The sequence below is a fragment of the Salmo salar genome, chromosome 07, assembly GCF_965601325.2.
Source record: "Salmo salar chromosome 07, fSalSal1, whole genome shotgun sequence".
In the NCBI taxonomy this organism is placed as follows: Eukaryota; Metazoa; Chordata; class Actinopteri; order Salmoniformes; family Salmonidae; genus Salmo; species Salmo salar.
The window spans coordinates 14,507,133-14,529,266 of NC_138297.1; positions in this window are offsets into that span (position 1 = coordinate 14,507,133).

Sequence of the window (22,134 nt, forward strand, 5' to 3'; positions counted from 1 at the left end):
CAGAGTCTGGCCATAGCCTGACATTCTCCGAATATGTTCAGTCTGGCCATAGCCTGACATTCTCCTAATATGGTCAGAGTCTGGCCATAGCCTGACATTATCCTCACATGGTCAGAGTCTGGCCATAGCCTGACATTCTCCGATTATGGTCAGAGTCTGGCCATAGCCTGACATTATCCTCATATGGTCAGAGTCTGGCCATAGCCTGACATTCTCCGAATATGTTCAGTCTGGCCATAGCCTGACATTCTCCTAATATGGTCAGAGTCTGGCCATAGCCTGACATTCTCCTCATATGGTCAGAGTCTGGCCATAGCCTGACATTCTCCTAATATGGTCAGAGTCTGGCCATAGCCTGACATTATCCTCATATGGTAAGAGTCTGGCCATAGCCTGACATTTTCCTAATATGGTCAGAGTCTGGCCATAGCCTGACATTTTCCTAATATGGTCAGAGTCTGGCCATAGCCTGACATTCTCCTAATATGGTCAGAGTCTGGCCATAGCCTGACATTATCCTCATATGGTCAGAGTCTGGCCATAGCCTGACATTATCCTCATATGGTCATAGTCTGGCCATAGCCTGACATTATCGTCATATGATCAGAGTCTGGCCATAGCCTGACATTCTTCTAATATGGTCAGAGTCTGGCCATAGCCTGACATTATCCTCATATGGTCAGAGTCTGGCCATAGCATGACATTCTCCTAATATGGTCAGTCTGGCCATAGCCTGACATTATCCTCATATGATCAGTCTGGCCATAGCCTGACATTATCCTCATATGGGCAGAGTATGGCCATAGCCTGACATTTTCCTAATATGGTCAGAGTCTGGCCATAGCCTGACATTATCCTAATATGGTCAGAGTCTGGCCATAGCCGGACATTCTCCTAATATGGTCAGAGTCTGGCCATAGCCTGACATTATCCTCATATGGTCAGAGTCTGGCCATAGCCTGGCATTATCCTCATATTGTCAGAGTCTGGCCATAGCCTGACATTCTCCTAATATGGTCAGAGTCTGGCCATAGCCTGATATTATCCTAATATGGTCAGAGTCTGGCCATAGCCTGACATTCTCCTAATATGGTCAGAGTCTGGCTATAGCATGACATTCTCCTCATATGGTCAGAGTCTGGCCATAGCCTGACATTATCCTCATATGGTCAGAGTCTGGCCATAGCCTGACATTATCCTCACATGGTCAGAGTCTGGCCATAGCCTGACATTCTCCGATTATGGTCAGAGTCTGGCCATAGCCTGACATTATCCTCATATGGTCAGAGTCTGGCCATAGCCTGACATTCTCCGAATATGTTCAGTCTGGCCATAGCCTGACATTCTCCTAATATGGTCAGAGTCTGGCCATAGCCTGACATTATCCTCATATGGTCAGAGTCTGGCCATAGCCTGACATTCTCCTAATATGGTCAGAGTCTGGCCATAGCCTGACATTATCCTCATATGGTAAGAGTCTGGCCATAGCCTGACATTTTCCTAATATGGTCAGAGTCTGGCCATAGCCTGACATTTTCCTAATATGGTCAGAGTCTGGCCATAGCCTGACATTCTCCTAATATGGTCAGAGTCTGGCCATAGCCTGACATTATCCTCATATGGTCAGAGTCTGGCCATAGCCTGACATTATCCTCATATGGTCATAGTCTGGCCATAGCCTGACATTATCGTCATATGATCAGAGTCTGGCCATAGCCTGACATTCTTCTAATATGGTCAGAGTCTGGCCATAGCCTGACATTATCCTCATATGGTCAGAGTCTGGCCATAGCATGACATTCTCCTAATATGGTCAGTCTGGCCATAGCCTGACATTATCCTCATATGATCAGTCTGGCCATAGCCTGACATTATCCTCATATGGTCAGAGTCTGGCCATAGCCTGACATTCTCCTAATATGGTCAGAGTCTGGCCATAGCCTGACATTATCCTCATATGGTAAGAGTCTGGCCATAGCCTGACATTTTCCTAATATGGTCAGAGTCTGGCCATAGCCTGACATTTTCCTAATATGGTCAGAGTCTGGCCATAGCCTGACATTCTCCTAATATGGTCAGAGTCTGGCCATAGCCTGACATTATCCTCATATGGTCAGAGTGTGGCCATAGCCTGACATTATCCTCATATGGTCATAGTCTGGCCATAGCCTGACATTATCGTCATATGATCAGAGTCTGGCCATAGCCTGACATTCTTCTAATATGGTCAGAGTCTGGCCATAGCCTGACATTATCCTCATATGGTCAGAGTCTGGCCATAGCATGACATTCTCCTAATATGGTCAGTCTGGCCATAGCCTGACATTATCCTCATATGATCAGTCTGGCCATAGCCTGACATTATCCTCATATGGGCAGAGTATGGCCATAGCCTGACATTTTCCTAATATGGTCAGAGTCTGGCCATAGCCTGACATTATCCTAATATGGTCAGAGTCTGGCCATAGCCGGACATTCTCCTAATATGGTCAGAGTCTGGCCATAGCCTGACATTATCCTCATATGGTCAGAGTCTGGCCATAGCCTGGCATTATCCTCATATTGTCAGAGTCTGGCCATAGCCTGACATTCTCCTAATATGGTCAGAGTCTGGCCATAGCCTGATATTATCCTAATATGGTCAGAGTCTGGCCATAGCCTGACATTCTCCTAATATGGTCAGAGTCTGGCTATAGCATGACATTCTCCTCATATGGTCAGAGTCTGGCCATAGCCTGACATTATCCTCATATGGTCAGAGTCTGGCCATAGCCTGACATTATCCTCACATGGTCAGAGTCTGGCCATAGCCTGACATTCTCCGATTATGGTCAGAGTCTGGCCATAGCCTGACATTATCCTCATATGGTCAGATTCTGGCCATAGCCTGACATTCTCCGAATATGTTCAGTCTGGCCATAGCCTGACATTCTCCTAATATGGTCAGAGTCTGGCCATAGCCTGACATTATCCTCATATGGTCAGAGTCTGGCCATAGCCTGACATTCTCCTAATATGGTCAGAGTCTGGCCATAGCCTGACATTATCCTCATATGGTAAGAGTCTGGCCATAGCCTGACATTTTCCTAATATGGTCAGAGTCTGGCCATAGCCTGACATTTTCCTAATATGGTCAGAGTCTGGCCATAGCCTGACATTCTCCTAATATGGTCAGAGTCTGGCCATAGCCTGACATTATCCTCATATGGTCAGAGTCTGGCCATAGCCTGACATTATCCTCATATGGTCATAGTCTGGCCATAGCCTGACATTATCGTCATATGATCAGAGTCTGGCCATAGCCTGACATTCTTCTAATATGGTCAGAGTCTGGCCATAGCCTGACATTATCCTCATATGGTCAGAGTCTGGCCATAGCATGACATTCTCCTAATATGGTCAGTCTGGCCATAGCCTGACATTATCCTCATATGATCAGTCTGGCCATAGCCTGACATTATACTCATATGGGCAGAGTATGGCCATAGCCTGACATTTTCCTAATATGGTCAGAGTCTGGCCATAGCCTGACATTCTCCTAATATGGTCAGAGTCTGGCCATAGCCTGACATTATCCTCATATGGTCAGAGTCTGGCCATAGCCTGACATTATCCTCACATGGTCAGAGTCTGGCCATAGCCTGAGATTCTCCGATTATGGTCAGAGTCTGGCCATAGCCTGACATTCTCCTAATATGGTCAGAGTCTGGCTATAGCCTGACATTCTCCTCATATGGTCAGAGTCTGGCCATAGCCTGACATTATCCTCATATGGTCATAGTCTGGCTATAGCCTGACATTATCCTCACATGGTCAAAGTCTGGCCATAGCCTGACATTCTCCGATTATGGTCAGAGTCTGGCTATAGCCTGACATTCTCCTAATATGGTCAGAGTCTGGCCATAGCCTGACATTATCCTCATATGGTCAGAGTCTGGCCATAGCCTGACATTCTCCTAATATGGTCAGAGACTGGCCATAGCCTGACATTATCCTCATATGGTCAGAGTCTGGCCATAGCCTGACATTATCCTCATATGGTCAGAGTCTGGGCATAGCCTGACATTCTCCTAATATGGTCAGATTCTGGCCATAGCCTGACATTATCCTAATATGGTCAGAGTCTGGCCATAGCCTGACATTATCCTCATATGGTCAGAGTCTGGCCATAGCCTGACATTCTCAGAATATGTTCAGTCTGGCCATAGCCTGACATTCTCCTAATATGGTCAGAGTCTGGCCATAGCCTGACATTATCCTCATATGGTCAGAGTCTGGGCATAGCCTGACATTCTCCTAATATGGTCAGATTCTGGCCATAGCCTGACATTATCCTAATATGGTCAGAGTCTGGCCATAGCCTGACATTATCCTCATATGGTCAGAGTCTGGCCATAGCCTGACATTCTCCTAATATGGTCAGAGTCTGGCCATAGCCTGACATTATCCTCATATGGTCAGAGTCTGGCCATAGCCTGACATTTTCCTAATATGGTCAGAGTCTGGCCATAGCCTGACATTCTCCTAATATGGTCAGAGTCTGGCCATAGCCTGACATTCTCCTAATATGGTCAGAGTCTGGCCATAGCCTGATATTATCCTAATATGGTCAGAGTCTGGCCATAGCCTGACATTCTCCTAATATGGTCAGAGTCTGGCCATAGCCTGACATTATCCTCATATGGTCAGAGTCTGGCCATAGCCTGACATTCTCCTAATATGGTCAGAGTCTGGCCATAGCCTGACATTCTCCTAATATGGTCAGAGTCTGGCCATAGCCTGACATTATCCTCATATGGTCAGAGTCTGGCCATAGCCTGGCATTATCCTCATATGGTCAGAGTCTGGCCATAGCCTGACATTCTCCTAATATGGTCAGAGTCTGGCCATAGCCTGATATTATCCTAATATGGTCAGAGTCTGGCCATAGCCTGACATTCTCCTAATATGGTCAGAGTCTGGCTATAGCATGACATTCTCCTCATATGGTCAGAGTCTGGCCATAGCCTGACATTATCCTCATATGGTCAGAGTCTGGCCATAGCCTGACATTCTCCGAATATGTTCAGTCTGGCCATAGCCTGACATTCTCCTAATATGGTCAGAGTCTGGCCATAGCCTGACATTATCCTCATATGGTCAGAGTCTGGCCATAGCCTGACATTCTCCTAATATGGTCAGAGTCTGGCCATAGCCTGACATTATCCTCATATGGTAAGAGTCTGGCCATAGCCTGACATTTTCCTAATATGGTCAGAGTCTGGCCATAGCCTGACATTATCCTAATATGGTCAGAGTCTGGCCATAGCCTGACATTATCCTCATATGGTCAGAGTCTGGCCATAGCCTGACATTCTCCTAATATGGTCAGAGTCTGGCCATAGCCTGACATTCTCCTAATATGGTCAGAGTCTGGCCATAGCCTGACATTATCCTCATATGGTCAGAGTCTGGCCATAGCCTGACATTATCCTCATATGATCAGTCTGGCCATAGCCTGACATTATCCTCATATGGGCAGAGTCTGGCCATAGCCAGACATTTTCCTAATATGGTCAGAGTCTGGCCATAGCCTGACATTCTCCTAATATGGTCAGAGTCTGGCCATAGCCTGACATTATCCTCATATGGTCAGAGTCTGGCCATAGCCTGACATTATCCTCACATGGTCAGAGTCTGGCCAAAGCCTGACATTCTCCGATTATGGTCAGAGTCTGGCCATAGCCTGACATTCTCCTAATATGGTCAGAGTCTGGCCATAGCCTGACATTATCCTCATATGGTCAGAGTCTGGCCATAGCCTGACATTCTCCTAATATGGTCAGAGTCTGGCCATAGCCTGACATTATCCTCATATGGTCAGAGTCTGGCCATAGCCTGACATTATCCTCATATGGTCAGAGTCTGGGCATAGCCTGACATTCTCCTAATATGGTCAGAGTCTGGCCATAGCCTGACATTATCCTAATATGGTCAGAGACTGGCCATAGCCTGGCATTATCCTCATATGGTCAGAGTCTGGCCATAGCCTGACATTCTCCAAATATGTTCAGTCTGGCCATAGCCTGACATTCTCCTAATATGGTCAGAGTGTGGCCATAGCCTGACATTATCCTCATATGGTCAGAGTCTGGCCATAGCCTGACATTCTCCTAATATGGTCAGAGTCTGGCCATAGCCTGACATTCTCCTAATATGGTCAGAGTCTGGCCATAGCCTGACATTATCCTCATATGGTCAGAGTCTGGCCATAGCCTGACATTTTCCTAATATGGTCAGAGTCTGGCCATAGCCTGACATTCTCCTAATATGGTCAGAGTCTGGCCATAGCCTGACATTATCCTCATATGGTCAGAGTCTGGCCATAGCCTGACATTATCCACATATGGTCAGAGTCTGGCCATAGCCTGGCATTATCCTCATATGGTCAGAGTCTGGCCATAGCCTGACATTCTCCTAATATGGTCAGAGTCTGGCCATAGCCTGATATTATCCTAATATGGTCAGAGTCTGGCCATAGCCTGACATTCTCCTAATATGGTCAGAGTCTGTCCATAGCCTGACATTATCCTCATATGGTCAGAGTCTGGCCATAGCCTGACATTCTCCTAATATGGTCAGAGTCTGGCCATAGCCTGACATTCTCCTAATACGGTCAGAGTCTGGCCATAGCCTGACATTATCCTCATATGGTCAGAGTCTGGCCATAGCCTGACATTTTCCTAATATGTTCAGAGTCTGGCCATAGCCTGACATTATCCTAATATGGTCAGAGTCTGGCCATAGCCGGACATTCTCCTAATATGGTCAGAGTCTGGCCATAGCCTGACATTATCCTCATATGGTCAGAGTCTGGCCATAGCCTGGCATTATCCTCATATTGTCAGAGTCTGGCCATAGCCTGACATTCTCCTAATATGGTCAGAGTCTGGCCATAGCCTGATATTATCCTAATATGGTCAGAGTCTGGCCATAGCCTGACATTCTCCTAATATGGTCAGAGTCTGGCTATAGCATGACATTCTCCTCATATGGTCAGAGTCTGGCCATAGCCTGACATTATCCTCATATGGTCAGAGTCTGGCCATAGCCTGACATTATCCTCACATGGTCAGAGTCTGGCCATAGCCTGACATTCTCCGATTATGGTCAGAGTCTGGCCATAGCCTGACATTATCCTCATATGGTCAGAGTCTGGCCATAGCCTGACATTCTCCGAATATGTTCAGTCTGGCCATAGCCTGACATTCTCCTAATATGGTCAGAGTCTGGCCATAGCCTGACATTATCCTCATATGGTCAGAGTCTGGCCATAGCCTGACATTCTCCTAATATGGTCAGAGTCTGGCCATAGCCTGACATTATCCTCATATGGTAAGAGTCTGGCCATAGCCTGACATTTTCCTAATATGGTCAGAGTCTGGCCATAGCCTGACATTTTCCTAATATGGTCAGAGTCTGGCCATAGCCTGACATTCTCCTAATATGGTCAGAGTCTGGCCATAGCCTGACATTATCCTCATATGGTCAGAGTCTGGCCATAGCCTGACATTATCCTCATTTGGTCATAGTCTGGCCATAGCCTGACATTATCGTCATATGATCAGAGTCTGGCCATAGCCTGACATTCTTCTAATATGGTCAGAGTCTGGCCATAGCCTGACATTATCCTCATATGGTCAGAGTCTGGCCATAGCATGACATTCTCCTAATATGGTCAGTCTGGCCATAGCCTGACATTATCCTCATATGATCAGTCTGGCCATAGCCTGACATTATCCTCATATGGGCAGAGTATGGCCATAGCCTGACATTTTCCTAATATGGTCAGAGTCTGGCCATAGCCTGACATTCTCCTAATATGGTCAGAGTCTGGCCATAGCCTGACATTATCCTCATATGGTCAGAGTCTGGCCATAGCCTGACATTATCCTCACATGGTCAGAGTCTGGCCATAGCCTGACATTCTCCGATTATGGTCAGAGTCTGGCCATAGCCTGACATTCTCCTAATATGGTCAGAGTCTGGCTATAGCCTGACATTCTCCTCATATGGTCAGAGTCTGGCCATAGCCTGACATTATCCTCATATGGTCATAGTCTGGCTATAGCCTGACATTATCCTCACATGGTCAAAGTCTGGCCATAGCCTGACATTCTCCGATTATGGTCAGAGTCTGGCTATAGCCTGACATTCTCCTAATATGGTCAGAGTCTGGCCATAGCCTGACATTATCCTCATATGGTCAGAGTCTGGCCATAGCCTGACATTCTCCTAATATGGTCAGAGACTGGCCATAGCCTGACATTATCCTCATATGGTCAGAGTCTGGCCATAGCCTGACATTATCCTCATATGGTCAGAGTCTGGGCATAGCCTGACATTCTCCTAATATGGTCAGATTCTGGCCATAGCCTGACATTATCCTAATATGGTCAGAGTCTGGCCATAGCCTGACATTATCCTCATATGGTCAGAGTCTGGCCATAGCCTGACATTCTCAGAATATGTTCAGTCTGGCCATAGCCTGACATTCTCCTAATATGGTCAGAGTCTGGCCATAGCCTGACATTATCCTCATATGGTCAGAGTCTGGCCATAGCCTGACATTCTCCTAATATGGTCAGAGACTGGCCATAGCCTGACATTATCCACATATGGTCAGAGTCTGGCCATAGCCTGACATTATCCTCATATGGTCAGAGTCTGGGCATAGCCTGACATTCTCCTAATATGGTCAGATTCTGGCCATAGCCTGACATTATCCTAATATGGTCAGAGTCTGGCCATAGCCTGACATTATCCTCATATGGTCAGAGTCTGGCCATAGCCTGACATTCTCCTAATATGGTCAGAGTCTGGCCATAGCCTGACATTATCCTCATATGGTCAGAGTCTGGCCATAGCCTGACATTTTCCTAATATGGTCAGAGTCTGGCCATAGCCTGACATTCTCCTAATATGGTCAGAGTCTGGCCATAGCCTGACATTCTCCTAATATGGTCAGAGTCTGGCCATAGCCTGATATTATCCTAATATGGTCAGAGTCTGGCCATAGCCTGACATTCTCCTAATATGGTCAGAGTCTGGCCATAGCCTGACATTATCCTCATATGGTCAGAGTCTGGCCATAGCCTGACATTCTCCCAATATGGTCAGAGTCTGGCCATAGCCTGACATTCTCCTAATATGGTCAGAGTCTGGCCATAGCCTGACATTATCCTCATATGGTCAGAGTCTGGCCATAGCCTGGCATTATCCTCATATGGTCAGAGTCTGGCCATAGCCTGACATTCTCCTAATATGGTCAGAGTCTGGCCATAGCCTGATATTATCCTAATATGGTCAGAGTCTGGCCATAGCCTGACATTCTCCTAATATGGTCAGAGTCTGGCTATAGCATGACATTCTCCTCATATGGTCAGAGTCTGGCCATAGCCTGACATTATCCTCATATGGTCAGAGTCTGGCCATAGCCTGACATTCTCCGAATATGTTCAGTCTGGCCATAGCCTGACATTCTCCTAATATGGTCAGAGTCTGGCCATAGCCTGACATTATCCTCATATGGTCAGAGTCTGGCCATAGCCTGACATTCTCCTAATATGGTCAGAGTCTGGCCATAGCCTGACATTATCCTCATATGGTAAGAGTCTGGCCATAGCCTGACATTTTCCTAATATGGTCAGAGTCTGGCCATAGCCTGACATTCTCCTAATATGGTCAGAGTCTGGCCATAGCCTGACAATCTCCTAATATGGTCAGAGTCTGGCCATAGCCTGACATTCTCCGATTATGGTCAGAGTCTGGCCATAGCCTGACATTATCCTCATATGGTCAGAGTCTGGCCATAGCCTGACATTCTCCGAATATGTTCAGTCTGGCCATAGCCTGACATTCTCCTAATATGGTCAGAGTCTGGCCATAGCCTGACATTATCCTCACATGGTCAGAGTCTGGCCATAGCCTGACATTCTCCGATTATGGTCAGAGTCTGGCCATAGCCTGACATTATCCTCATATGGTCAGAGTCTGGCCATAGCCTGACATTCTCCGAATATGTTCAGTCTGGCCATAGCCTGACATTCTCCTAATATGGTCAGAGTCTGGCCATAGCCTGACATTCTCCTCATATGGTCAGAGTCTGGCCATAGCCTGACATTCTCCTAATATGGTCAGAGTCTGGCCATAGCCTGACATTATCCTCATATGGTAAGAGTCTGGCCATAGCCTGACATTTTCCTAATATGGTCAGAGTCTGGCCATAGCCTGACATTTTCCTAATATGGTCAGAGTCTGGCCATAGCCTGACATTCTCCTAATATGGTCAGAGTCTGGCCATAGCCTGACATTATCCTCATATGGTCAGAGTCTGGCCATAGCCTGACATTATCCTCATATGGTCATAGTCTGGCCATAGCCTGACATTATCGTCATATGATCAGAGTCTGGCCATAGCCTGACATTCTTCTAATATGGTCAGAGTCTGGCCATAGCCTGACATTATCCTCATATGGTCAGAGTCTGGCCATAGCATGACATTCTCCTAATATGGTCAGTCTGGCCATAGCCTGACATTATCCTCATATGATCAGTCTGGCCATAGCCTGACATTATCCTCATATGGGCAGAGTATGGCCATAGCCTGACATTTTCCTAATATGGTCAGAGTCTGGCCATAGCCTGACATTATCCTAATATGGTCAGAGTCTGGCCATAGCCGGACATTCTCCTAATATGGTCAGAGTCTGGCCATAGCCTGACATTATCCTCATATGGTCAGAGTCTGGCCATAGCCTGGCATTATCCTCATATTGTCAGAGTCTGGCCATAGCCTGACATTCTCCTAATATGGTCAGAGTCTGGCCATAGCCTGATATTATCCTAATATGGTCAGAGTCTGGCCATAGCCTGACATTCTCCTAATATGGTCAGAGTCTGGCTATAGCATGACATTCTCCTCATATGGTCAGAGTCTGGCCATAGCCTGACATTATCCTCATATGGTCAGAGTCTGGCCATAGCCTGACATTATCCTCACATGGTCAGAGTCTGGCCATAGCCTGACATTCTCCGATTATGGTCAGAGTCTGGCCATAGCCTGACATTATCCTCATATGGTCAGAGTCTGGCCATAGCCTGACATTCTCCGAATATGTTCAGTCTGGCCATAGCCTGACATTCTCCTAATATGGTCAGAGTCTGGCCATAGCCTGACATTATCCTCATATGGTCAGAGTCTGGCCATAGCCTGACATTCTCCTAATATGGTCAGAGTCTGGCCATAGCCTGACATTATCCTCATATGGTAAGAGTCTGGCCATAGCCTGACATTTTCCTAATATGGTCAGAGTCTGGCCATAGCCTGACATTTTCCTAATATGGTCAGAGTCTGGCCATAGCCTGACATTCTCCTAATATGGTCAGAGTCTGGCCATAGCCTGACATTATCCTCATATGGTCAGAGTCTGGCCATAGCCTGACATTATCCTCATATGGTCATAGTCTGGCCATAGCCTGACATTATCGTCATATGATCAGAGTCTGGCCATAGCCTGACATTCTTCTAATATGGTCAGAGTCTGGCCATAGCCTGACATTATCCTCATATGGTCAGAGTCTGGCCATAGCATGACATTCTCCTAATATGGTCAGTCTGGCCATAGCCTGACATTATCCTCATATGATCAGTCTGGCCATAGCCTGACATTATCCTCATATGGTCAGAGTCTGGCCATAGCCTGACATTCTCCTAATATGGTCAGAGTCTGGCCATAGCCTGACATTATCCTCATATGGTAAGAGTCTGGCCATAGCCTGACATTTTCCTAATATGGTCAGAGTCTGGCCATAGCCTGACATTTTCCTAATATGGTCAGAGTCTGGCCATAGCCTGACATTCTCCTAATATGGTCAGAGTCTGGCCATAGCCTGACATTATCCTCATATGGTCAGAGTGTGGCCATAGCCTGACATTATCCTCATATGGTCATAGTCTGGCCATAGCCTGACATTATCGTCATATGATCAGAGTCTGGCCATAGCCTGACATTCTTCTAATATGGTCAGAGTCTGGCCATAGCCTGACATTATCCTCATATGGTCAGAGTCTGGCCATAGCATGACATTCTCCTAATATGGTCAGTCTGGCCATAGCCTGACATTATCCTCATATGATCAGTCTGGCCATAGCCTGACATTATCCTCATATGGGCAGAGTATGGCCATAGCCTGACATTTTCCTAATATGGTCAGAGTCTGGCCATAGCCTGACATTATCCTAATATGGTCAGAGTCTGGCCATAGCCGGACATTCTCCTAATATGGTCAGAGTCTGGCCATAGCCTGACATTATCCTCATATGGTCAGAGTCTGGCCATAGCCTGGCATTATCCTCATATTGTCAGAGTCTGGCCATAGCCTGACATTCTCCTAATATGGTCAGAGTCTGGCCATAGCCTGATATTATCCTAATATGGTCAGAGTCTGGCCATAGCCTGACATTCTCCTAATATGGTCAGAGTCTGGCTATAGCATGACATTCTCCTCATATGGTCAGAGTCTGGCCATAGCCTGACATTATCCTCATATGGTCAGAGTCTGGCCATAGCCTGACATTATCCTCACATGGTCAGAGTCTGGCCATAGCCTGACATTCTCCGATTATGGTCAGAGTCTGGCCATAGCCTGACATTATCCTCATATGGTCAGATTCTGGCCATAGCCTGACATTCTCCGAATATGTTCAGTCTGGCCATAGCCTGACATTCTCCTAATATGGTCAGAGTCTGGCCATAGCCTGACATTATCCTCATATGGTCAGAGTCTGGCCATAGCCTGACATTCTCCTAATATGGTCAGAGTCTGGCCATAGCCTGACATTATCCTCATATGGTAAGAGTCTGGCCATAGCCTGACATTTTCCTAATATGGTCAGAGTCTGGCCATAGCCTGACATTTTCCTAATATGGTCAGAGTCTGGCCATAGCCTGACATTCTCCTAATATGGTCAGAGTCTGGCCATAGCCTGACATTATCCTCATATGGTCAGAGTCTGGCCATAGCCTGACATTATCCTCATATGGTCATAGTCTGGCCATAGCCTGACATTATCGTCATATGATCAGAGTCCGGCCATAGCCTGACATTCTTCTAATATGGTCAGAGTCTGGCCATAGCCTGACATTATCCTCATATGGTCAGAGTCTGGCCATAGCATGACATTCTCCTAATATGGTCAGTCTGGCCATAGCCTGACATTATCCTCATATGATCAGTCTGGCCATAGCCTGACATTATACTCATATGGGCAGAGTATGGCCATAGCCTGACATTTTCCTAATATGGTCAGAGTCTGGCCATAGCCTGACATTCTCCTAATATGGTCAGAGTCTGGCCATAGCCTGACATTATCCTCATATGGTCAGAGTCTGGCCATAGCCTGACATTATCCTCACATGGTCAGAGTCTGGCCATAGCCTGAGATTCTCCGATTATGGTCAGAGTCTGGCCATAGCCTGACATTCTCCTAATATGGTCAGAGTCTGGCTATAGCCTGACATTCTCCTCATATGGTCAGAGTCTGGCCATAGCCTGACATTATCCTCATATGGTCATAGTCTGGCTATAGCCTGACATTATCCTCACATGGTCAAAGTCTGGCCATAGCCTGACATTCTCCGATTATGGTCAGAGTCTGGCTATAGCCTGACATTCTCCTAATATGGTCAGAGTCTGGCCATAGCCTGACATTATCCTCATATGGTCAGAGTCTGGCCATAGCCTGACATTCTCCTAATATGGTCAGAGACTGGCCATAGCCTGACATTATCCTCATATGGTCAGAGTCTGGCCATAGCCTGACATTATCCTCATATGGTCAGAGTCTGGGCATAGCCTGACATTCTCCTAATATGGTCAGATTCTGGCCATAGCCTGACATTATCCTAATATGGTCAGAGTCTGGCCATAGCCTGACATTATCCTCATATGGTCAGAGTCTGGCCATAGCCTGACATTCTCAGAATATGTTCAGTCTGGCCATAGCCTGACATTCTCCTAATATGGTCAGAGTCTGGCCATAGCCTGACATTATCCTCATATGGTCAGAGTCTGGGCATAGCCTGACATTCTCCTAATATGGTCAGATTCTGGCCATAGCCTGACATTATCCTAATATGGTCAGAGTCTGGCCATAGCCTGACATTATCCTCATATGGTCAGAGTCTGGCCATAGCCTGACATTCTCCTAATATGGTCAGAGTCTGGCCATAGCCTGACATTATCCTCATATGGTCAGAGTCTGGCCATAGCCTGACATTTTCCTAATATGGTCAGAGTCTGGCCATAGCCTGACATTCTCCTAATATGGTCAGAGTCTGGCCATAGCCTGACATTCTCCTAATATGGTCAGAGTCTGGCCATAGCCTGATATTATCCTAATATGGTCAGAGTCTGGCCATAGCCTGACATTCTCCTAATATGGTCAGAGTCTGGCCATAGCCTGACATTATCCTCATATGGTCAGAGTCTGGCCATAGCCTGACATTCTCCTAATATGGTCAGAGTCTGGCCATAGCCTGACATTCTCCTAATATGGTCAGAGTCTGGCCATAGCCTGACATTATCCTCATATGGTCAGAGTCTGGCCATAGCCTGGCATTATCCTCATATGGTCAGAGTCTGGCCATAGCCTGACATTCTCCTAATATGGTCAGAGTCTGGCCATAGCCTGATATTATCCTAATATGGTCAGAGTCTGGCCATAGCCTGACATTCTCCTAATATGGTCAGAGTCTGGCTATAGCATGACATTCTCCTCATATGGTCAGAGTCTGGCCATAGCCTGACATTATCCTCATATGGTCAGAGTCTGGCCATAGCCTGACATTCTCCGAATATGTTCAGTCTGGCCATAGCCTGACATTCTCCTAATATGGTCAGAGTCTGGCCATAGCCTGACATTATCCTCATATGGTCAGAGTCTGGCCATAGCCTGACATTCTCCTAATATGGTCAGAGTCTGGCCATAGCCTGACATTATCCTCATATGGTAAGAGTCTGGCCATAGCCTGACATTTTCCTAATATGGTCAGAGTCTGGCCATAGCCTGACATTCTCCTAATATGGTCAGAGTCTGGCCATAGCCTGACATTCTCCTAATATGGTCAGAGTCTGGCCATAGCCTGACATTCTCCGATTATGGTCAGAGTCTGGCCATAGCCTGACATTATCCTCATATGGTCAGAGTCTGGCCATAGCCTGACATTCTCCGAATATGTTCAGTCTGGCCATAGCCTGACATTCTCCTAATATGGTCAGAGTCTGGCCATAGCCTGACATTATCCTCACATGGTCAGAGTCTGGCCATAGCCTGACATTCTCCGATTATGGTCAGAGTCTGGCCATAGCCTGACATTATCCTCATATGGTCAGAGTCTGGCCATAGCCTGACATTCTCCGAATATGTTCAGTCTGGCCATAGCCTGACATTCTCCTAATATGGTCAGAGTCTGGCCATAGCCTGACATTATCCTCATATGGTCAGAGTCTGGCCATAGCCTGACATTCTCCTAATATGGTCAGAGTCTGGCCATAGCCTGACATTATCCTCATATGGTAAGATTCTGGCCATAGCCTGACATTTTCCTAATATGGTCAGAGTCTGGCCATAGCCTGACATTTTCCTAATATGGTCAGAGTCTGGCCATAGCCTGACATTCTCCTAATATGGTCAGAGTCTGGCCATAGCCTGACATTATCCTCATATGGTCAGAGTCTGGCCATAGCCTGACATTATCCTCATATGGTCATAGTCTGGCCATAGCCTGACATTATCGTCATATGATCAGAGTCTGGCCATAGCCTGACATTCTTCTAATATGGTCAGAGTCTGGCCATAGCCTGACATTATCCTCATATGGTCAGAGTCTGGCCATAGCATGACATTCTCCTAATATGGTCAGTCTGGCCATAGCCTGACATTATCCTCATATGATCAGTCTGGCCATAGCCTGACATTATCCTCATATGGGCAGAGTATGGCCATAGCCTGACATTTTCCTAATATGGTCAGAGTCTGGCCATAGCCTGACATTATCCTAATATGGTCAGAGTCTGGCCATAGCCGGACATTCTCCTAATATGGTCAGAGTCTGGCCATAGCCTGACATTATCCTCATATGGTCAGAGTCTGGCCATAGCCTGGCATTATCCTCATATTGTCAGAGTCTGGCCATAGCCTGACATTCTCCTAATATGGTCAGAGTCTGGCCATAGCCTGATATTATCCTAATATGGTCAGAGTCTGGCCATAGCCTGACATTCTCCTAATATGGTCAGAGTCTGGCTATAGCATGACATTCTCCTCATATGGTCAGAGTCTGGCCATAGCCTGACATTATCCTCATATGGTCAGAGTCTGGCCATAGCCTGACATTATCCTCACATGGTCAGAGTCTGGCCATAGCCTGACATTCTCCGATTATGGTCAGAGTCTGGCCATAGCCTGACATTATCCTCATATGGTCAGAGTCTGGCCATAGCCTGACATTCTCCGAATATGTTCAGTCTGGCCATAGCCTGACATTCTCCTAATATGGTCAGAGTCTGGCCATAGCCTGACATTATCCTCATATGGTCAGAGTCTGGCCATAGCCTGACATTCTCCTAATATGGTCAGAGTCTGGCCATAGCCTGACATTATCCTCATATGGTAAGAGTCTGGCCATAGCCTGACATTTTCCTAATATGGTCAGAGTCTGGCCATAGCCTGACATTCTCCTAATATGGTCAGAGTCTGGCCATAGCCTGACATTATCCTCATATGGTCAGAGTCTGGCCATAGCCTGACATTATCCTCATATGGTCATAGTCTGGCCATAGCCTGACATTATCGTCATATGATCAGAGTCTGGCCATAGCCTGACATTCTTCTAATATGGTCAGAGTCTGGCCATAGCCTGACATTATCCTCATATGGTCAGAGTCTGGCCATAGCATGACATTCTCCTAATATGGTCAGTCTGGCCATAGCCTGACATTATCCTCATATGATCAGTCTGGCCATAGCCTGACATTATCCTCATATGGGCAGAGTATGGCCATAGCCTGACATTTTCCTAATATGGTCAGAGTCTGGCCATAGCCTGACATTCTCCTAATATGGTCAGAGTCTGGCCATAGCCTGACATTATCCTGATATGGTCAGAGTCTGGCCATAGCCTGACATTATCCTCACATGGTCAGAGTCTGGCCATAGCCTGACATTCTCCGATTATGGTCAGAGTCTGGCCATAGCCTGACATTCTCCTAATATGGTCAGAGTCTGGCTATAGCCTGACATTCTCCTCATATGGTCAGAGTCTGGCCATAGCCTGACATTATCCTCATATGGTCATAGTCTGGCTATAGCCTGACATTATCCTCACATGGTCAGAGTCTGGCCATAGCCTGACATTCTCCGATTATGGTCAGAGTCTGGCTATAGCCTGACATTCTCCTAATATGGTCAGAGTCTGGCCATAGCCTGACATTATCCTCATATGGTCAGAGTCTGGCCATAGCCTGACATTCTCCTAATATGGTCAGAGACTGGCCATAGCCTGACATTATCCTCATATGGTCAGAGTCTGGCCATAGCCTGACATTATCCTCATATGGTCAGAGTCTGGGCATAGCCTGACATTCTCCTAATATGGTCAGATTCTGGCCATAGCCTGACATTATCCTAATATGGTCAGAGTCTGGCCATAGCCTGACATTATCCTCATATGGTCAGAGTCTGGCCATAGCCTGACATTCTCCGAATATGTTCAGTCTGGCCATAGCCTGACATTCTCCTAATATGGTCAGAGTCTGGCCATAGCCTGACATTATCCTCATATGGTCAGAGTCTGGCCATAGCCTGACATTCTCCTAATATGGTCAGAGACTGGCCATAGCCTGACATTATCCACATATGGTCAGAGTCTGGCCATAGCCTGACATTATCCTCATATGGTCAGAGTCTGGCCATAGCCTGACATTCTCCTAATATGGTCAGAGTCTGGCCATAGCCTGACATTATCCTAATATGGTCAGAGTCTGGCCATAGCCTGACATTATCCTCATATGGTCAGAGTCTGGCCATAGCCTGACATTCTCCTAATATGGTCAGAGTCTGGCCATAGCCTGACATTATCCTCATATGGTCAGAGTCTGGCCATAGCCTGACATTTTCCTAATATGGTCAGAGTCTGGCCATAGCCTGACATTCTCCTAATATGGTCAGAGTCTGGCCATAGCCTGACATTCTCCTAATATGGTCAGAGTCTGGCCATAGCCTGATATTATCCTAATATGGTCAGAGTCTGGCCATAGCCTGACATTCTCCTAATATGGTCAGAGTCTGGCCATAGCCTGACATTATCCTCATATGGTCAGAGTCTGGCCATAGCCTGACATTCTCCTAATATGGTCAGAGTCTGGCCATAGCCTGACATTCTCCTAATATGGTCAGAGTCTGGCCATAGCCTGACATTATCCTCATATGGTCAGAGTCTGGCCATAGCCTGGCATTATCCTCATATGGTCAGAGTCTGGCCATAGCCTGACATTCTCCTAATATGGTCAGAGTCTGGCCATAGCCTGATATTATCCTAATATGGTCAGAGTCTGGCCATAGCCTGACATTCTCCTAATATGGTCAGAGTCTGGCTATAGCATGACATTCTCCTCATATGGTCAGAGTCTGGCCATAGCCTGACATTTTCCTAATATGGTCAGAGTCTGGCCATAGCCTGACATTCTCCTAATATGGTCAGAGTCTGGCCATAGCCTGACATTCTCCTAATATGGTCAGAGTCTGGCCATAGCCTGACATTCTCCGATTATGGTCAGAGTCTGGCCATAGCCTGACATTATCCTCATATGGTCAGAGTCTGGCCATAGCCTGACATTCTCCTAATATGGTCAGAGTCTGGCCATAGCCTGACATTATCCTCATATGGTAAGAGTCTGGCCATAGCCTGACATTTTCCTAATATGGTCAGAGTCTGGCCATAGCCTGACATTCTCCTAATATGGTCAGAGTCTGGCCATAGCCTGACATTCTCCTAATATGGTCAGAGTCTGGCCATAGCCTGACATTCTCCGATTATGGTCAGAGTCTGGCCATAGCCTGACATTATCCTCATATGGTCAGAGTCTGGCCATAGCCTGACATTCTCCGAATATGTTCAGTCTGGCCATAGCCTGACATTCTCCTAATATGGTCAGAGTCTGGCCATAGCCTGACATTATCCTCACATGGTCAGAGTCTGGCCATAGCCTGACATTCTCCGATTATGGTCAGAGTCTGGCCATAGCCTGACATTATCCTCATATGGTCAGAGTCTGGCCATAGCCTGACATTCTCCGAATATGTTCAGTCTGGCCATAGCCTGACATTCTCCTAATATGGTCAGAGTCTGGCCATAGCCTGACATTATCCTCATATGGTCAGAGTCTGGCCATAGCCTGACATTCTCCTAATATGGTCAGAGTCTGGCCATAGCCTGACATTATCCTCATATGGTAAGAGTCTGGCCATAGCCTGACATTTTCCTAATATGGTCAGAGTCTGGCCATAGCCTGACATTTTCCTAATATGGTCAGAGTCTGGCCATAGCCTGACATTCTCCTAATATGGTCAGAGTCTGGCCATAGCCTGACATTATCCTCATATGGTCAGAGTCTGGCCATAGCCTGACATTATCCTCATATGGTCATAGTCTGGCCATAGCCTGACATTATCGTCATATGATCAGAGTCTGGCCATAGCCTGACATTATCCTCATATGGTCAGAGTCTGGCCATAGCATGACATTCTCCTAATATGGTCAGTCTGGCCATAGCCTGACATTATCCTCATATGATGAGTCTGGCCATAGCCTGACATTATCCTCATATGGGCAGAGTATGGCCATAGCCTGACATTTTCCTAATATGGTCAGATTCTGGCCATAGCCTGACATTATCCTAATATGGTCAGAGTCTGGCCATAGCCTGACATTATCCTCATATGGTCAGAGTCTGGCCATAGCCTGACATTCTCCTAATATGGTCAGAGTCTGGCCATAGCCTGACATTATCCTCATATGGTCAGAGTCTGGCCATAGCCTGACATTTTCCTAATATGGTCAGAGTCTGGCCATAGCCTGACATTCTCCTAATATGGTCAGAGTCTGGCCATAGCCTGACATTCTCCTAATATGGTCAGAGTCTGGCCATAGCCTGATATTATCCTAATATGGTCAGAGTCTGGCCATAGCCTGACATTCTCCTAATATGGTCAGAGTCTGGCCATAGCCTGACATTATCCTCATATGGTCAGAGTCTGGCCATAGCCTGACATTCTCCTAATATGGTCAGAGTCTGGCCATAGCCTGACATTCTCCTAATATGGTCAGAGTCTGGCCATAGCCTGACATTATCCTCATATGGTCAGAGTCTGGCCATAGCCTGGCATTATCCTCATATGGTCAGAGTCTGGCCATAGCCTGACATTCTCCTAATATGGTCAGAGTCTGGCCATAGCCTGATATTATCCTAATATGGTCAGAGTCTGGCCATAGCCTGACATTCTCCTAATATGGTCAGAGTCTGGCTATAGCATGACATTCTCCTCATATGGTCAGAGTCTGGCCATAGCCTGACATTATCCTCATATGGTCAGAGTCTGGCCATAGCCTGACATTCTCCGAATATGTTCAGTCTGGCCATAGCCTGACATTCTCCTAATATGGTCAGAGTCTGGCCATAGCCTGACATTATCCTCATATGGTCAGAGTCTGGCCATAGCCTGACATTCTCCTAATATGGTCAGAGTCTGGCCATAGCCTGACATTATCCTCATATGGTAAGAGTCTGGCCATAGCCTGACATTTTCCTAATATGGTCAGAGTCTGGCCATAGCCTGACATTCTCCTAATATGGTCAGAGTCTGGCCATAGCCTGACATTCTCCGATTATGGTCAGAGTCTGGCCATAGCCTGACATTATCCTCATATGGTCAGAGTCTGGCCATAGCCTGACATTCTCCGAATATGTTCAGTCTGGCCATAGCCTGACATTCTCCTAATATGGTCAGAGTCTGGCCATAGCCTGACATTATCCTCACATGGTCAGAGTCTGGCCATAGCCTGACATTCTCCGATTATGGTCAGAGTCTGGCCATAGCCTGACATTATCCTCATATGGTCAGAGTCTGGCCATAGCCTGACATTCTCCGAATATGTTCAGTCTGGCCATAGCCTGACATTCTCCTAATATGGTCAGAGTCTGGCCATAGCCTGACATTATCCTCATATGGTCAGAGTCTGGCCATAGCCTGACATTCTCCTAATATGGTCAGAGTCTGGCCATAGCCTGACATTATCCTCACATGGTCAGAGTCTGGCCATAGCCTGACATTCTCCGATTATGGTCAGAGTCTGGTAATGCCTGACATTATCCTCATATGGTCAGAGTCTGGCCATAGCCTGACATTCTCCGAATATGTTCAGTCTGGCCATAGCCTGACATTCTCCTAATATGGTCAGAGTCTGGCCATAGCCTGACATTATCCTCATATGGTCAGAGTCTGGCCATAGCCTGACATTCTCCTAATATGGTCAGAGTCTGGCCATAGCCTGACATTATCCTCATATGGTAAGAGTCTGGCCATAGCCTGACATTTTCCTAATATGGTCAGAGTCTGGCCATAGCCTGACATTTTCCTAATATGGTCAGAGTCTGGCCATAGCCTGACATTCTCCTAATATGGTCAGAGTCTGGCCATAGCCTGACATTATCCTCATATGGTCAGAGTCTGGCCATAGCCTGACATTATCCTCATATGGTCATAGTCTGGCCATAGCCTGACATTATCGTCATATGATCAGAGTCTGGCCATAGCCTGACATTCTTCTAATATGGTCAGAGTCTGGCCATAGCCTGACATTATCCTCATATGGTCAGAGTCTGGCCATAGCATGACATTCTCCTAATATGGTCAGTCTGGCCATAGCCTGACATTATCCTCATATGATGAGTCTGGCCATAGCCTGACATTATCCTCATATGGGCAGAGTATGGCCATAGCCTGACATTTTCCTAATATGGTCAGATTCTGGC